Source organism: Podarcis vaucheri (assembly GCF_965113315.1).
Source record: "Podarcis vaucheri genome assembly, chromosome: 1".
In the NCBI taxonomy this organism is placed as follows: Eukaryota; Metazoa; Chordata; class Lepidosauria; order Squamata; family Lacertidae; genus Podarcis; species Podarcis vaucheri.
In genome coordinates this window covers 55,223,772-55,243,628 of record NC_138759.1, presented here as the reverse complement: position 1 = coordinate 55,243,628, position 19,857 = coordinate 55,223,772, and the positions used below count along the sequence as shown (strand labels likewise).

Sequence of the window (19,857 nt, the reverse complement as noted above, 5' to 3'; positions counted from 1 at the left end):
TGGGGGTGGATGCGTGGGTGGGAGGGTGAGTGGGAGGGGGGGTTTGCTTCTCTCTGTCTCCAAGTCAGGCAGAGAACACGAACTGATTTTTTTAGGGTTGGTTTTTTTTGGTGGGGTTTTTTTTTTTTTTTTGCCTTTCTCCTGGAAGAGTACAGAGACACACATTTCGCGAAATCTACACAGCCTTTTGCTAGGGTGCACACACCGCTCCAAACGCTGGAGTTTTTATTTATGTAATCTCCCCCCACACCCTTTTCTTCCCTTCGCAGTCCTCTCGCCAAAAAATTCCCTAGAAAACCAGCTTCTAAGGCGTGTGGGGAGGAAATCGGTTGTGTGTGGGGCTTCCCCCCTTTTTTTCTTTTTAGGTGGGGGGTGTTGTTGTTTCATTTGATTTCTATTTCATTGTTTTGGTGGTTGTTCTTTTCTTTGGCTTTTCCGAAATGCTTTTTGTTTTGTTTATTTTGACACCCACCCAACCCCCCCTCTTTCGCACACATAAGTGGAGAAGATGTGGCAAGGTAGGTCTCTCTGCACTCTGTCTCGCTCCCTCTGTGTCTCTGTTGTGTTTGTGTGTGGTGTGTGCACTTGTGCTTTTGCTTTTTGCAAAGTTTTCTGATTTCAGTTGCCGGATGCTTTTGCAAAGAGCAGACTTTGCTGATTTGCTGTTGCTGACTGCCTTTTGGAAAGCTGCACGATGCATTGGCCAGCAAACCCTCCCTTTAGGAAAGCAACAAGGAGGGGAAAGTTCTCTAGACTGCCATGGGTTGTATTTGCAGTGTGTTGAATTGTGTTTTTTGCAAGGGGAGAAATTAAAAGCGGTGGGGGGGCATGCCACCTTGGGAGGATAAAGGTGATGGATCTCCCTGCCCAATCTTTTTTAAAAGCCCTGTCAAAATTGGGCAGAGGAAATACATATATATGAATGAAGTTTCCACCCATCTGGGGCAGACCTTGCTAGTGTCAGTTTGCTATACTGGGGCAAAGGGGAGAAGTGCTTTATTAATGAATGAAATACTGATTACATAAAAGCTGTGTAATGTTGCTGCAGAATCAGGGCAAAGGAAAGGTAAGGAAGGAAATATATTTTGGGGGCATAGAGGGATTAGCCAGCAAACTCTCAGATGGACTATATAGAGGCAGAATGAGATGTGGGTCTATAGGGAGAGGAAACCAGGACTCCAAGAGTCTTCTCTGATGCAAGAGTGAGAAACTGCCACAGTCTCCAACCACCTGTAGAGGGAAATCTTTATACACAATAATTCCCCCTCCCTCATAGCGGTGTCTAGAAGAAAACGAAAGAGAACATCCAATTCCAAACTTTGGTGGGAAGGCAAGAGCCAGATTTATTCAGGGGTGTCTGCAAATTGCCCATACTCTTTTTGGCAATTCTGTGTTGGCTCACAGGAAGCCAATGGGAAACAACACAGCGATCCTTTGGCACTCACTCGGGCTGTCTTCAGTGCCGTTCCTCTTGAAGAAGTGAATAGCAACAGATGTCTTGCCCGAGAAGTTCTGGTTTATCGTTCATTTCAAGGTGCTTTCAGGATAGTGGCTATTCCAAGCCTGTGGTTTTGTTCCTTGCAAAGTCAGCCCTAGAAATTAGTAGCTATCACGACTGCAGTCCTGAGCATACTTTAAACTAGGGTGCAAGACCCACTGAACTCATCTGGCACATACTTGTGAGTTAGCATGGTTAGGGGCACATGGCACTCTGTCCAGGAGAATGGGGAAGATCCTGGTTTTTGACCACCCCTTTGCCCCGGGGAGAATTTGGTTCAACTCCAGGTTGATTATGAACAGGGAGTCCGGAAGGAAGAGAGAGATAGCGAGCAAGAGAGAATTTTACTGCTACTTGTGGTGTTGACGCTACAACATCTTTTAACTCTGCTTACAGTGACCCTGATTCTGACAGTTGTGTGTACACTGGGAGCTGCTTCATTAGAATCCCATGTAGAACAAACTGCGGATTCAGGGACAGGAGCTGCAGAGTGGAAGGCTACCATCGCATAGTGGTAGACTGAATATTTCAGCTTACGCCTGAAAAAGACTCGGAGAGCTGGGAGTCTTAAACCTAAAGTTCATGTTTATGGCACTGTAGGATGGAAGAGCAACAGTATGCAGACCTACGGTGGTGAACCCAACATTGTAGTCAAAAGACCGGTGCCTCAGTCGTGCTGTGACGTCAAAGGCTGTAACGTGCCTAGCTTTAGTCAAGGCTTTCAGTCCTCTTTGGAGTCTTGCTATCAGGGCCGATCACACATTTCTCTTGTTTTGCAATGATGCATGGACTGCGCTTTAGGTTATAAACTACCAAACACCCCTCAAGTTGCAATGTTAATATAAGTACCCTTTGGTTTCCATGCCTTATCTTATATAGCCATTTATGTCCTGAAATGGATACATGCAGGCTAAGCCACAATATCCCTCGCATCAGCAGTCAGATTCACTGTAGAACGTAAAGTCTACAATAGTCATCTCTGGCTGCTTTGAGTGGCTTAATGAATAGTGGCAAAGGGCAGAACAATGGTTGATTTCCCCCTGCTCTCTTCATTGTTACACCAGGTGGGTTCAGTCATTACGTGCCATAAGACTTCTTCATAAGGCTTGGTGCCACTAGTTGGACAGCTGTTGCTTCTGTTAAATTGTTGATCTTCTCAGACCTACCAGAAGTGGTCCACCCTCCTGCCCTGCCACCTCACCTGGGGGCTTCAAATCGGAAAACACAAACACAAATCCAAGTTTACATGAAACTTCCTGATTTGTCAGTCAAATTCTGCTCTGGGCAACTCATTTTTGCCGTATCCACAGTTAGACAATTAGACGATGCTATCTCTAGTGAGCCATGGTTCTGCTTCTTGGGTCTCAAACTGAATGAAACCATAATGGGTCAATGGCATAACATTTTAGGGCAGCCCTAGGTGATGGGAGCCTTTCTTAACAGGAACAATTTGTGAGCTCTTTTCATGGATGCTCTTAGTTGCAAACCTGGACACAGTTATGCCTGTATCAGTCCCATTCAACTTAATTGGACTTATGTACAGTGGAGAATTGAAGCCTTGAAGAGGAAACTGATGCATTTGGTCCATGTTACTGACAATGAAGTGATTGATTGGTAGCCATGGAATAAACCCGGAATCAAAAGAGTATGAACATATAAGGGACCGTTTTGCAAAGGTGGAAACATACTTCACTTTAGTGCAGAAGAACAGAAATAGAGAATGGTGCTCAATCTCACCAAAAGAAGAAGAAGAAAGAATATACATGGATTAGTAAAGGGTTCTGGGAGCACTTGAGATTTTATAAAAGAAAATGAGGTAGCTACAATGGGTCATATTGGTCGTGATGTACAGAACTCTGGCTTTTCACACACATTTGCTAAAAATAGCCGACAGAGTGGCATCTGATGGAAAGACCTGCTGGCTAAACATTATATCTGTATGTACAATTATGCATCACTACAATACAATAAACCAACCATCTCTTCTATAGGTGAATAATAGTGTACTACAGCTGGTGGTGTACTATCACAAGAAGAGTCTTTTAGTTTTTTTTACTGCAAATTCCAAAAAGCAGAGCTTAACTTGTTAAACTTTTTCTCTTTCATACTTGAAATATAAACATGAATAATCTAATGATAAATAACTAGGAAACTGTTACAATGCAAAGTGGATAATATAGTGAACCTTTCATTTAAACATATAATAACACCGTGTAGATATTTCAGGCTGCAACCCTACACTTACCAGAAAGTAAGCCTCATTGAACTCAGTGGGACTTAGTTCTAAGTAGGAATGCATGTTAATATATGAAAATAAAATTATATTGTTGGCATCTGGATGTACACACCAAAGGTAGGTAACCTAACCACACATTGTTTCTGCTTTCATATACCTCACCGAATGATGACAATTACAGCTATTCCTAAGAAAAATCATTATTCAGCAATTCAGCAATTCCTCCAATACTTTATGGCTGCCAGGCCACTGTTAACTTAGAAACAAGTGATCTAAACCCACTGAGGAGCCAAAAACCCAGAAAAAGTTCTATACACTTACTTGAGTATATGACATCTTACTTTTCTTTGAGTCTGTTTTCGGATTTCCAGAAGACATGGCAGGTCTAAGATGAACCACAGTCTAGCACCTATGATTTGGAACACATCTTTCTACTGTCCCACATTGCATTGGGCAGTCTTTGTTTGGCAGCCCTGTCTGTTCTCGGACTATTCAGAGTTTAAGGAAAGTGGGTGTGAAAAATAAGACGAAATGGAAAATGAAAAATACAGGGTTGGATGTCCAGCACAATAAAGGATAGTGTAAAATTATAGCTGAGAACATGGGATCTGGTGGCTACCCTAGTATACATCATGGACACACACACACACACAAAAAAAAAAAAAACAAATGAAGAGGAGGATGTCATGCTCTCCGAGTATAACTGAACATTTTTGTTCAAGACTTGATGCTATGATAGCCAGGTAGTGCCTCTTCTAACAGCACAGCACATTTCTAAAGGCCAGACCACACAATAATACAACTACCATATTTCTATTTATTCCATGTCCATTCTCTCATCAACTGATGACTTCTGTCCTAGCCACTGACACTCCCCTAATTTTTGGTACATCAGCATCTGCTGCTGCTGCAGCATCACTATGACTAGCAGTAGAAGCTTAAAAATACCGCCTAGCTCACTGGAAATAACTGGTATGGTGCAGGAGCCATGCTCCCCCATCAAGGCTTTGTCACCAGTTGCTGTATGTCCAATATGACACTGCCTATAAGCCACAGTGCGGCTTGGTCCTGATATTTTACTTACTTATTATCTATAAAATTATAGACCACCTTCTGGGGACTAGCCCACTCAATATGCCTTACATGTCATAAAAACACAATGCAGATTCTAATTACCAAGGCAGCAGAATTAACTATCATTTTAAATGCACAGGTCAGTTAAGACTGATAATAAATATCTCAGAAGAAATAAAAAAGCTATGCATTCTAATATAATCCTCTGAAATAAGGCCTTATGAGAAGGCAACCCACAATAAATGGGTTTTTTAAACCTTTTTAAAGTTTGCCTTTTTAAGGGCATCTGCACCACTTGGCAGGCGGGAATACGTAATCTGAAGGCCACTACAGATTGCCTTGGACCAGCCATCAGTGCTCAGATCTGGTTTTCCTGGTGTAAATTAGGAAATATGCGTTCATAGAACATGAGTTCACAGGAACATGAAATGGATTATATACTTTTCATTGAACCAGTTAATGTTCAAATGATTGGATGTGAGAATTGAATTTACACCAAACCATTCAGAAATGCATATTCAAAGCAAACTTAATACATACACTGACTAGCATGCTATATCACCAGGTTAGGGAACATTAGGCCAGTAAAATTACTAAGCCACTTTTCTTAAAAATACCCATCTTCATAAAAATAACCCTAACCCTAATAATTGCACCGATATCTACTAATTAAAGGGTCTACCAAGGGTCATAGATATTGTTGTCCATCCAAGCAGCTTTTCTGCAGATGAAACTCATTCATTGTTTTCTGCCAGGTGGACAACCCTACTGCCGCTTCCTTTTTCTCCCCAAACACACATCATTCACTACTATGACTAAAGATTTTGGTCCACGTAATACAGAATTAGATACCTAGATTGAACTGCTGTTTTATGTCCAGGGCAATTTAGGCAACAAGTCTGATAGTATGTATAAGCAAGTACATAGATTCATTGTTTCAGTGCCAGTACAAACGATGGAATCATAGAATTGTAGAGCTGGAAGGGACCCGGAGGGCTACCTTGTCCAACTCCCTGCAATGCAGGAATCTCAACAAAAGCATCCATGGCAGGTGGCCATCCAGCCTCTGCTTAAAAGCCTCCAAAATATATCCTATCTTTCAGCACAAGGTGTCCAAGGTAGCTAACAATAAAAATATACAAATGGAATATGAAAGCAAATACTGAAAAAATAACAAAAACAACAATAAACCAAAGAAAGAGCCGGTGAAAACAGCAAAGCAATTAAAAACAACCATGAAGTCCAAATTCTCATTTAACTATGAGTAACCAGCTGAAGAGTCGAAATATTTGATTGTTGGTCAAGGGCTGTGTCCTGCTTAATATTTTATCAAATACATTATGGCTACTTGACTGGTAATGACAATAGATCATTCCTCTACTTGCTGTCAACAACAAAAATATACGGAGGTTTTTGCCAGGTTTCACTTAAAAAATAAATTACTACTTATTTTCAGTCAATAATTCCCTGACTGAAATCTACCCATAAAATCTTTTTATGGAACTTTCTTAAAAGTCTTCATTCAAGAAGAGTTTGTCTAGACTTCTCTGTTCCTCACACCCCATCACATCCATTCTGGCTGGATATAGAAAATGGTACCAAATACCGTTATGCTATGTTGGAAATCGAAAAAGAATGGTGCTCAAGAAGGCCTTAACACTTAACAAATTTCATATTTACATATACTAAAGAAGCAGTTATGTTATTCTCAGTGTCTCTACAGCACTGGTAGTCAAATTTCTTGCTTTCAAGGAACCTTTTTGAAAGGAATCATGTCACCTTCCAGATGTTTTTGTACTGCAACACCCACCATCGCTGACCGTTGGCCATACTGGCTGTAGATGATGGGAGTTTGTTTCATAAAATTAATATACCACTTGAGAAAAAATAACCCTCAATGTGATTTGCAAAAACAATAAAATTATCACTAAAAAATTATAACCATGATTTAAAACATACAGAAAGTTAAAACCACAATAGAATAGACTAGATCAAATAACATTTCATACAAACTTTCTAAACATCTAGGTAGGCTTGTCTAAAAAAGAGCTGGAGTTCAACTGCATCTGGAAGACTACTAGTTCTCCACCTTTGTTCTAGAGGAATAGGCTGCAACTTTATATGCTCCAACATTTATCCAGTGAAAACAGGGACGTCCCATTCTTTAATGATAATTTTACTATTTATACCCCACACATTTTACTGGGTTGCCCCAGCCACTCTGGGCAGCTTCCAACATCCATAAAAACATAATAAGACATTAAACATAAAAAACCACTTCCCTCTACAGGATTACCTTCAGATGGCTCATGGGTTGAATAACTCCATACCCTCTAACATTTTTCCAATGAAAATAGGGACATCTTAAGGAAAAGTGGGACATTCCAGGATCAAATCGGAAACCAGGATGGCTTCTCTAAATCAAGGGCGTCCCTGGAAAATAGGGACACTTGGAGGGTCTGCAACTTAAGTTCAGACCTAGGACTCACCCTTAGCCCAAACATGCATAATGAAACCTGCTTCTTAATTGGTTTTGCCATGAATATGCATGGTTGTAGTGATGCTACCCAGTTGTGAGTCCTGTGCTGTACTTTATTTGAGTACTGTTCAGCCTGCCATTAAGCATTGTGAATGGAAGCTAAGGCCATAAACATTCCCAACACATCCCTGTGAATGGATGTTGCAGGAGGAAAAGACGGGGGATAGAGGTCAATATATCTTTTTGGGAAATTTGTCTGCTGCTATTGATCTTCACATTGTGGAACCCCTGATAAGTTTTTGAGGAACCTAACAGTTTTGAAAACCAGCATTTTACATTTCTTGTGAAATAATGACATTCTAAGCTTTCCTAACTAGGCATGGTGAAAAGTTTAATTCAGTCTGCATTTTAAAGCAAACTGACCTCATCTGCCTCTCTTGGATTTGAATGTAATTATGCTTCATGTTCCACACTTTTGCAGTATGGTTATCAGTTCAAAATGAAAATAAAAATGCATAAAAATAAGTAGGATAAAATAGTTTAGTAGAGCATAAAATGCATTTAAAAACATATCTGGTAATAAAATATGCATTTATATAGATTTTTATTTTTTATTTTTTAAAAAAGCAGATTTGTGTGGAAATGGGGTAGAATGGACTTACGAATAAACATGTGCAAAAATCGACATGAATCGGAAACAGTCTCATCCATCTATCCCTATTCATAACCCATGTTCATGGCTCTAAGAGCATTTCTAGGCAAATATCCATTCAAAATGCCTTATAATCAAAAACAACAAAAGATAAAAAGATCAGTGATACAAAAATTAAAAACTTAAATCTACAACTCAGCAACAATCCACATTAAAAAAAAAACTGCATCAGAAAAAACATAGATCAACCAGATCATCAACCCAGCTAATAAGAATCATAGCTAGAAGTTTAACTGAACCAAAGATAGGTCTTTAGAGCCTCCCAAGAAGCCTGAATTATAGGCATTTGACACGGGTCCAGCGGCATGGAATTCTACAATAGCAGGACCATCATAGAGAAATATCCACTTTACTAACTAAGATAGCTAAACACTGTCACATTCCAGCAGCTTCAGAAATTGGAAGAAAGTTCCACTGTTTAACATGACTTACTTTCCCTTTTTCTGCATTCTACAGTAGTGTTGACACCCAAGAACAGAGAGGCAAAAAGGATGGATGCCATGCTATCTTAACTTTGGTCAAATAACCATAACAAAACTTAAACGGATACATCAAAGACCAATGATAGTGCAAGAAAATAAAGCTAAGGGTTGATTTTGAAGAATTTCATTGAGAACATCCTCCACAGAGCATTGCAGGTGGATGGGTCCTTCATGTGAGTCTTTCACATTATTTTCTCATTTGTCCTGTGTTTGTCTTTTAAATATTTTGATACTGTGGCTTGGATCTCTAAGAAACTCTGCCTTGCAAATGCTTCATCTTCTGTTTATACACTTGTCGTAAGAATGTAAGTAAGAAGAGCTCTGCTGGATCAGACCAAATGCTTATTTAGTTCAGCATCCTGCTTTTCGCAGTGGCCAGCCAGTTGCCTATGGAAGGCCCACAAGCAGTACATAATGATAACAATCCCTTCCTACTGTGGTTCCCCAAGCCACCTTCCTCCAGTGATAAACAAAATCATCCTCTTGACACTGAAAGGTATAGGAGTTTTGTTTAAATGGAAAAAGTCAGTGCTAAGTCTTGTATCCCAATCCACGCCCAATTTACTTGGAATAAAGTTTCATTTATCCAAAGGGACTTATTGTCCTTAGGATTAGAGTGCTAGGTAAGTGAAGCAGAATCCCAGCAGACAGGTTTGTATGTTGCTAGGAAGTGTTCTGTGGGTATTATATAGTCTACCTATTATTGATACAATCACTTATTTAGTTCTGCTTTATACGGCAGAGATTGGTCTTAATGCTGTCAGTGCTTAAAAGATCATGCTTACTAACAATTAAAATTTAGAATCTAATGAACTGTAGAAATTTTTGATTTGTTTCTCCATCCTCCACCAGAAAGTATCACAGTCTTCACTACGTATAAGGCTGTTAAGGCTGATTAATTTTGATTTCTATATTGATTCATAGGAACTTCCATCTCATACTCTGAATCTTTTGGTTATGGGATACTGCTAGAAAGAATGACTTACTTGCTCAACAATTGTGCAGATAAATGGTAATATGATGGGCAAAACAACCATGCCTTTAATAGTATATTCATAATACTCCCGTAGAGCTTAACAATTTGCAATGAGAAGTGAATAGATAAATCCATGAAGCTGCCTTATACTGTCAGGTCAGTGTTGCAAACTGTCCTGTATTGTTTCCTCTGACTAGCAACAACTCATCAGGGTATCAGGGATGATTTCCAGTCCTGCATCTGAATTCCTTTAATTGGATTTGCCAGGGTCTAAACCTGGAATCTTACACACACAAAGTACAAGTTTTATGACAGATGAGCACCACGTTATAAATCAGTTAAATGGCACTGGGAGTACAGTGGTACCTTGGGTTACAAACACCTCAGGTTACAAACACTTCGGGTTACAGACTCCGCTAACCCGGAAGTAGTACCTCGGTTAAGAACTTTACCTCAGGATGAGAACAGAAATCACGCGGCGGCGGGAGGCGCCATTAGCTAAAGTGGTACCTCAGGTTGAGAATGGTTTCAGGTTAAGAACGGACCTCCAGAACGAATTAAGTTTGTAACCAGAGGTACCACTGTACTGTATAGTTTCCTCCTTCCTTCCTTTGGCAATCACTCATAGCCGAGTAAGATGTATAGTATGCTATTCTGAGAAGGAACTGTAACTGGTTCAGCTAATCCTGCTCTTGTAACTCTACATTCTTCATTTCCTTCTCAGCCATGCCTTCAATGGACTGCACAGCCTTCCTCAATCTGATGTCCTTCAGATGTTTTGACTCCAATTTCCATCATCCCCAGCTGGCATTACTAAAGGGATGGGATGATGGGAGTTGCAGTCCAAAACTTCTGGAGGGCATACAATTAGGGAAGGCTAGACTACAGAAATCCTTCCTATCTCCTCATGCATTTTTTCACTCTACTGAACAGCAACTATATATTGATTTGTATTCAGTGCTAGTCTTACTCAGAGTAGACCCACTAGAATTAATAGGACTAGCATTGGTGATGATCCATTTTCTGAAGGTAAATTCACTCCCGTGAACTAAGTAACACTAAGACATTTCTGAATATTTTTAAATATTGTCCATGGTTTGGTTGGTTATTATTTATGCATATTCCTTCCTTTGAATTTATATATTTACAGTTTTGGAAACAAGGGTGCCTTCCATTAACTGCCTCTCTGCTTTTCTTACTCCAAAGACTTGGAAGCAAATCTACAGCTTTTACCTATCTTTTATACTTATACCTTCATCAGTATACAATTTTCTCAAGACCATGGCCAGAGGTTTGTTCATTATAAGGGCCATGGATCTTGTTTGTAGGAAGTTCAGTGTACATCAAATGTCAGCAACAACTGTAGTAAAAAGAAAAAGAAAAATCCAAGGCGAATTCACTATCAATATATTTGAAAAACAAGGTTTTGGTTATTGTTTTCTTGATGAGAAATTAAAGTGTTGTCACTTCTTTCAATAGTGTGCTCTCTTCTTGATTTCATTATGCTGATCACTTTATTTTCTAAATTCCAATTACTTTTCACTCCTTGCAATTTCTTCATGGGTTTAGAAAGGGCATAATTTGAGACAAAGTTTGCAAGGGCTCAATCCCACCTGCGGTGTATTTTTGAATATCTCGACTAGGCCCAAAACAAGTGAATTACTATTTAAAAGATATGTTGCTCTGATCCTGTGCAGAATGCACTGCCTTCAACACTGGACAGTCATATAGCTAAAGAAACGGTGCTTCCATGATTTGTATTATTGGAAATGCATTTACTCTGAACAGCAGCAGGTCCCCAAGGTCTCAGTCAGACTTTTATCCAGCCCTACCATTTAATATCCCTGTATTAACAAAATATATATAATATTAAAATTATTTAATTACAATAAATATAGAAATTAATTCATCTTATCAGATACAAAATACAGCAGATGATGTAATATGTTGGGTTATCCTTAAATGTTAAAACTGGCTGTAGATTATTGATGAAACACAGTTTTTGCACATATGTAATGATGACATTGATGTGCAATGTCTAATCCACTTTCTTGGGGAGAAGGCCTGGATTTTCTACTCTATTCAAACTCTATTAACAGAAGCCATATCTATTAATAACAACTATAACAGCATTTGGCCTTCTGTCATGTGGGTTTCTCCATTTCCAGTGTAACGTACGTTCTCTCAAACCAGTATTTGAAGGGATGGTTTTCAAAGTTTTTTCCTGCCTTTATATTATGGTCTCACACGATAGGTAACTAATTTTAAAAGATGAAACCTATTTAGATCTGAGCAACTCATTTCTCAACTGGAAAGACTGGTGGTGAGGTCTGTTGTGCAAGGTAAGTAAGGAAAATAAGATGATAATGCTGACCCTTTGGTATTCCATAGGGTGTACACTGGATTATATCAATCACTTTCCTATAATTACAAATGGCAAAATGGTGGCCTATCTTCAGATTTGTTAACCACTCTGGAAGACTTATAGATGAAAAGCAGTATTGGGGTGTTTTTAACAAACACCTTTCATCTCAGGATATATGCGCTAGCACCAGTGGATCAAGAGTATATAATAATCTTCCATTAAGAAAGTGTACAATGGCAGGGTACCTGTTCAGCACTCTGCAGTAGTAGGGCATAGACACAACTACCAAAAGTGAAAACCAACAAGGGTTCGGAAGAGACTTTGGTAAAAGGTGGACCTTTGATGTTGGTTTGGCCAAAGAAAAACAAATCTAGACATCACTCTCTCTTTTCCCTGTTCCTAAATTTCTTCTTCATCAATTCATTCAAAAATTCTGAGTGTTGATAAGAATAGCTCTCTGTGTTTCAAAGACTAAGGGAACTTAAAACCAGCTATGGCTATGTATATTCTTTAAAGCACTCTCTTTTTTCAGACTCATTATTCAAAGGACAGGGGTATGAAATGGTTGGGGGTGCTTTGATTTGTGGAGCATACCCATTAAAAAAGCTTGAACCTATTTCTGCACCCGGGATAGCTCTAGTGGTATAATATTATTCCATTATCTGGTAGTGGCCATCACAATTCCATCTGAGTAAGAATGATAATACTCTTCAAAATGGAGGAATGAGTGGGAGGTCTGTTGATTTCATTATATCCCTGTTATCATCAAGCCTTAGTTCTTTGGAAAGCAAAAGATTGCTGATAACCATAACATATCAAATTGAAAGATAAAGTCTCCTTTTAGTGCAAATAATGATCTAGAGAAGCGAGAACATCAGGGGTGGCTTGCTAAAAGATTCCATGCTCTCGAAACAAGCATTTCTTGAGGTGATGTGTGCAGAAGGCAGCACACACCAAATGAGACTGAGACTGTGGACAGTTGTGTCTACTTTACCAAGTCAAAATAGTTCCTGTTAGAAAAAGCTGAGCATACTCCCATCTTTCAAAAACCTTGTAGAACATGGAATAAGGAAGAGGAGTGATCTCTGAATACCTGTGGCAGACCTGTTTTTAATTTAAGGAGAGAAACACTATCATATTATAGCCTGGCTATCTAAACTGCAAAATAATCTAGACTGCATAGCCTGATGTATCAGGGAGATGTAATTAGTTCTGTGTTAATTCTAATGTTTGCCACCAAAACAAGTCCATCTGCATTGCTACTTTCATGTTTTGTATAACAGGACCCATCAACCTATACTGGCTGGGCCATACCATAAGAGGATGGCTTTATTAACCCTGATGACTGTTAAGCTCTTTGTTGGAGAAATGAAGGCCTAGCTGGGGAATGTATGTGTGTGTCTAATGTTTGTACTAATAGTTTGTACTAATAGTTCAGTACTGGATTCAGGTAGGTAGTCGTGTTGGTCTGATGCAGTCGAAATAAATTAAAAAATTGTCCAGTAGCACCTTAGAGACCAACTAAATTTGTTCTGGGTATAAGCTTTCGTGTGCATGCACACTTCTTCAGATACCAGGGTTTACTTTACAGTACTGAACCCAATTCAGTACTGGGTTTACTTTAAGCTTGCCCATCCTAGGCTGTTCCCCTGCATGAATTTGCTATTTTAGAAACATATTCCTAATATTTCACCAAGGCCATGTAATCTTGTGTGTAGCCTTTAAACAAAAAAAGATGACGGAAAGTTGGCTATTTGAGTCAGGCTAGCAAAAGGGAAAGTAAGCTGCTGCTTTTGTTAGCTTACCATAGATTCATAATGCTTTATGGGGATTTTGTATTGATTTAATTGTTGCATGCCACCTAGGGTGCCTTCTGGCAGAGAGGTGAGTCATAATTGAAGGAGACAGACTGACTGACTGACTGACTGACTGACTGAGGTACATGGGGACATGCAATGTCACTGCATCTGATCACAGCTGCCCAAAGACAAAGAGTGCAGCATGGTGTGTTTTTAAAGCCAAACAAGTCTCCCTCATGTTAGCAACATTTTAGATGTAATCTCTTCATCTAGGTGTATGAAATACCCCAAAGTTGCTGCCTCAGTGGAAGTCGTTGGCTATGCTGGTTCTCTTGTTACTTCCACAGCGACGATGTATGGATGTTATACAATATATTGTCTACTATAAAAAAGTTGATAATAACTGGCACAGTTATATACACAGTGTGTATGTGTGTGTGCTTGTGCACAGCTGTGCATAGGTGTGTGTGTGTGTGTGTGTGTGTGTGTGTGTGTGTGTGTGTGTGTGGTTTAGACTGTAAATAACTTCATGTGTCTGAGCGTCCTTTTTCATTTGGGCAGACAAAAAGTGGAGTGGACTGGTTGGAAAGAAATATCCATTTGATTGTATGGTGCAGGATGTACCTTTCAACACTTGTGGTTTCCACTCTGATCCACAGAACTTTCTGTTCCCCTTGGATGCGTATGTGCATGTGTGCGTGCTTTCTTAGTACCGTATCCCACATTTTTCATTTTTGCCCAGATGCCTCGTGTCATCCTCCCACAAACACGAGATCTTTAAATATAGCAACAGCCCATTGAGTGCTTCTTTGAAGATGCGGGGAGAGGGGGATGTTTTTTAAAAAAAGAAAAGGGAAGGAAATGCCCATTCTGCTTTAAAGGTCCTGATTAATCCACTTGAGGATATACCGTGGTTTTCCCTCTCCACCCACACCTATCTTTCAACCTCAGTGTTTATTTTTCCTGCCAGTGCTTGTAATCTGGGTCTTTGCAGACACATATTTGTAATGGAGATTGGGGGGGGATATATGTGAGGAGGAAATACCTCTCCCAAATAAACTCTAAATTTGTCAATATGACAATCTTCTTGGAGTTGATTGCTGTTTGATAGATGGGTACAGGTTTCGTGTGTGTGTGTGTGTGTGTGTGTGTGTGTGTGTACCTCTGTAACATCAGATTTAGTGTTGTGCTTAGAGACCTATAGCAGTATTATGATTTTTAATTGCAATTTCATTTGTTCTTTTTGCCTCTCTCTCTCTCTCTCTTCCCCCTCCCCTCTAATCTGGATCATTGCTCTCTGTAGCTGATTCCGTGGGAGACCAAGCAGAGTGCGTGGGTGCAGAATATAGAAAGCCAGAGCCATAGAATCTGTTATTTGCGTCACTCTAGGAGACGGGGCTGTTTGCCTGACAAATATACAGAATTAATCCCAGCTTTATCAATATATGGCTTTTGCTACTGTAGCCAAATAAAAGAGTGAGAGGTGTGTGTGTGTGTTGTATATGTGTCTCTGTGTGTACAGGAGGTGGGTGCTGAACATTATTCTCTCCCCCCCTCCCCAGTTTTCAGTGTGTGGGTGTGTGAGTACAAGGGAGGGGCTGTTAAAATGCTGCTACCATTCCCCTCCTGTTTGCTTGACAAATATGCAAAATCTCAGGTTTTACATCCCTTCCCCCTGCTCTGCTACATCAAAATACAAGAGATACCATAGGAGATGTCCCTGCACAATGTGCATATATAGTATGCTTTGGCTTCTTTTGCAGCTCGATTCTAGGAGATGTTTTGAAATATATTCAGCTCCCTACACAACACTCCAAAAACACCTTTGTCTCCCCTTTCCTCCTTTCTTCCCCCATGCATTGTGTGTGTGTGTGTGTGTGTACACACACACACACACACACACACACACACATAATGTACAAAAAGGTGCAACACACACACACGCACACACACACCAATTGTGGGGCTTGCTAATTAACTCTTTCCCCCAGATTTGAAGTGCTTTTCTGCAAGCACAAAAGCTCCAAGCACAGACATCTTTTATGATGAACTGGAGCCTCTGAAGAGGAGAATCTGAACGTGACGTCAATAGCTGATAACTGACGCAGCCTTGCAAAGGAGTCTCAGGCTGGCTTCTTGTAGCCTGCAAGCCTTAATGGTTCTATTTTTCCCCATCTCCCTTCGTAGTGAATTACTAGAACGCAATCGCACACACACACATGCACGTTCTTTTAGTGTGTGTGTGTGTGTGTGTGTGTGTGTGTGTGTGTTTATAGATTCTTTAGTCTCAAGACAAAGGATTTTTTTAAAAAACTGGGGTGGAGAAAGAAGAATGTTAAAAACAACCTTTCTTTGTGCTGTGTAATTCACTCTGCAAGATTCTCTCTTTCTCAGAAAAGCAAGCAAGCTTGCTTGAATGCCACATTTGTGCATGAGGGTAAAGTAGTGCATGGCTGTTGTGTGTGCCTCTGTTTTTTGTTTTTTTACGTTTACTTTATTAAAGACACAGCAAGAACGCAGACACAACAATGCTTGCAAGGCAACAGGCAGAGAGTCATATTCAACATATCTGTGAATGGGGGGGGGGGCAAGGTTGAGCAATAGGGCAATATGGAAAGCGATCAATATCAGCCCTTTAAATTCTCTGCAACGTTGCACCTAAAACAACTCTGAATGGTGAAGGAGAAAGAAGCTGGGTGGGGGAGTTGGGGGCAGGTGGGAGACTTAATGCACATTTAATATTTTGGACGTAACGTTCCAGCGAAATGCCTTTGTGTGGATTTTTTTTCTCCCCAGCACTTGCTAAAAATAGCATCAGGGTTTTGATCGCGTTCCAGAAATAGACAGAGAGTTGCACTTGTATATAAACGCCAGCGCGGGTGGAAGAAAACCTGGACATCACCGCAGTATATTTTTCCCAACTACTGTCTGGAAATTAATTGTTGGATTTTCCCCTCTCTCTGTCTGTACGTTTTCTCTCCCCCCCCCCCCTTCGCTCCTACCACCACCACTTTCCCTTCACTCCCTACCCCCAACTCTCTTCCCCTCCCATTCCTACCAAAGGAGTTCCCGTTTGGGTAAGTAGTAATATTTCTTGTGCATGCTGCAGAGAGAGTGACGGTGAATCTTGCCTTTATTTTATGCATGCTTGGGTTTATTTTGTCTCTCTTGCTATTTTTATATTAAAGGGGGAGGGTGGAGGAAGAGGGAGGGGAGAGTGGAACATACTCGTCTGCTTAACGAATTTGGTGCATGCACGGAACCCAGACACAGGGAATTCTTGCAGAAAGGGGAATCACCCTGTCGGTAAATCTCTGAATCAATAGCAAGCTGCAACTCTCTCTCTCCCTCTCTGTCGGCGCTATTGAGTCCCTCTTTCTCGAGCTCTCAGTCTTTTTTTCCCCCGGAAGGGTGGCTAGACGCAATCTAATGGCAAGGCTCCTGTGTAGCTTGAGAGAGACGGAGACCGAGACGGAGCGAGAGAGAGAGATTCTCTCTGTAGATTGCATAAAGGGATCATGGAATATGCTGACACTATCAATTTGCTCTTCCTCGCGCTCTGCTAAGAAGCCACCCAAGCGGCGCTTGCTGGGAGCTGTCCGTGGATACGGGTGCTGAAACAGCAGCCCATTCTGCTTGTGGCTCTTTGCCTCTGCAGAAGCTCGACCTTGTTACCTTGCTCTCGCTTAGGTCACCCTCACTGCACGTATGCCAGGGGAGGCGGACAGGTGGGTGGGTGAGGGGCTGCGGTGAGATGGTGGGAGACAGAAGTTGTTCGTTAAATGCTGGGCGCTTCCCATCTAAGTCAGTTTTTCCCATCGGGTGCGTAAAAGCGCCGCTCTGCTTAGACTTGCCTGCCCCTTTCCCGCCCGTGCGTTTGAAATAGCCCGCACCTGATGATTGTGCCTCTCAAAAGAACAGTCTATAGGTTGTTTTATTTGGACTCACCCCTTCTCCTCCCACCTCGTTTATCCCCTCCAAAATGCCCACACCTTCTGCCTATCGTGTTGTGTGTGTGTGTGTGTGTTTCTTATTGCCCTTCCTTCGCCTCCTTAGAGAGATCCTCACCAGATGAGTTGGTGGAATGACTAAAAGTGGGGTGTTGAGGATTTGTTGTGGTATGCACCGAGCAGATGCTCCATTACCTTGACGAGACAAGCATCAATCATCCTCCGGTACCTTCCTGAAGCCGGGAATGTTCTTGTTAGCCAGTGACCATGCCGGTTCAGAGGCATTCTAGCTAGGCAAAAGCCATGTCATCTGAGTGCTTTGAAACAGAGACACAGCGCAACACCCACATGCATGCATCTATTTGTCTCAACAACGGGAAAAGGGTGGCTGTATTCCCAAGGGGGAGGCACTTTTAGTTGCAGCCATAAGTCAGCAAGAAGCGATGGGGGGATTTAAAGCAGGTAACAGTGAAGGAAGGGGATTTAAAGCAAGCAGCAGAATCAACTGTATTTATAGAGGACCTACCACACGCAAAGCCCAGCATCACTTACGATTCTTGCAGACAATGAGAGAGATGCAGTAATGACCACCGGGAAAGCATTGTAGGATGGATATAGATAAATAGGCTTGGTCACAGCAGCCTTGGCTCATATTGCATGCAATAGCTTGGACATTTCTTGCCGCTGAGACAACGCAAGCCTAAGAATCAGTTGCTGAGCACACCACCCACTGATATCCCTATGATATATAGAGAAGCCATCCTTTTCTTGGGCTTTCGTGTCTGTATTTACAAATGGGTCGTCTGAGAACAAGCAAAGTGCTTCCAAATACTTTGACATACCGTTCCATATGGACATCAATGAATTATATACACACACAAACTGTGAAAGTCATTACAAGCAAACCAAAAGCTGCCGGTCCTTTCCGAGTACCCACCCTCGCGTCCCCTTCCCTCAGATCTCCCTACCCTACCCTCACTTTTGCCAGATCGTCCTCGCACATCTCCTGGCACAATGCATAAGATTACCCTTAACTGGATCCTATTAAATAATTCAATGGTGGCGGTGTAATTTTGGTTGCAAACTGCACGGATTTCCAAGTCGTGACTGTAAAAGTGAGTAATGTGTGCTGGCTGCGTCATGGCTCCAGTCACAGATGGTTCCAAACTGAGGAGGAATCGTGACTTCGACTTGAGACGTCCCCTCTACATGAAAAGACCATCCAATCAAAACGGCGTCAGGGGGGCATCTGGACTCCTCCGAGGCTTGCTTGCTTGCTTGCTTTTTTGCTTCCTGATCCGCATGTGTGTGTTTCAGATACTATATATATATATATATATATATATATATATATATATATATATACACACACACACACACACACACACACACCTATCTGCAACAAGTTGCAGAAGGAGGACGCCGGAGAGGAAGGGGTTAATCCTGGGAAAATTTTCTGCACTTAGCAAGATCGTGACCCTCCCACACACTACAGTAGTTTATACATGCATGGGAGGAAGGGAAGCTTTGCCACGAGTTTCCTTTAAAAACAAAAGGGGGGAGCGGGGGGAAACCACCCTAAAACCCCACACACGCACAGGCACACATACTCTGGGGGAGATGCTGCTTCCTGCACCTCCAAGCAAGGACCCTATCCTACTCAATGGCTGCTTGAGCGCCTGGCAAGCAAGGTAAGTGAAGGGGGGAAAGGGGAGGGGGCTTACAACTTTGTTGTCCTTCCTCCGCTCCTCGCTCCCCATGTCTGCGAGAGGTGCCAGTCTCAAGCAAAGCAAGTTGGGAGCGAATCCGTAGCAGCAACAGCAGTACTTGAAGGGGAAGAGGAAGCAGGTAGGGCTCAGTAGGAGCTTGCATCTCGACGAGGCTGCGGTGCTGCTGCTGCTGCCGGAGGGCTGGTGATGCTGCTGCTGCTGCTGCTGCTGCTGCTGCCGCCGCCGCTGCTTCTCGGGGTGGATTTGCTTGGGGGGAAAGGCAACGGAGAAGGTAGGGACTTTTGGATCTCCCGGTAGGAACTCCTGTGCTCTTGAGGCGTCATTGTAGCTGCGGGGTGCAGGCAACCAGGAAGGGAACTTCCAAGTTCTTGGGCTGACTCGTGTTGACTCTCGGTAGAGGAGGATGCCTTCTTCTCGAACTTTGCCTAGGGAACTCCGTGGCAAAGTGGCCACTCTCGAGCTGCGGCAGAGGAGAAGCACCTTCGCCAGGCTTCCCATTCCCAGAAGACCTGTGGAGTTAGTTCAGTGTCGTGCTCTCGCAACTTTTAGCTGGGGA

At 41.7% G+C, this 19,857-nt stretch overlaps 1 long non-coding RNA gene across 3 annotated transcripts in view; it reads left to right on the top strand.

Annotated features, from left to right (window-relative positions):
• The first annotated feature begins 417 nt into the window (after nt 1-417).
• LOC309534949 overlaps nt 418-19,857 on the top strand; it is a 105,694-nt gene continuing 86,254 nt past the window's right edge. For 2 of the 3 annotated variants that reach the window (XR_014220923.1, XR_014220924.1), the window contains exons 1-2: nt 418-518; nt 16,685-16,698. This is a non-coding gene — a long non-coding RNA (uncharacterized lncRNA). Of the gene's footprint in view, nt 519-16,684; nt 16,699-18,959; nt 19,263-19,857 lie in introns of those variants that run through there. The other variant, XR_014220925.1, reaches the window with a different exon arrangement.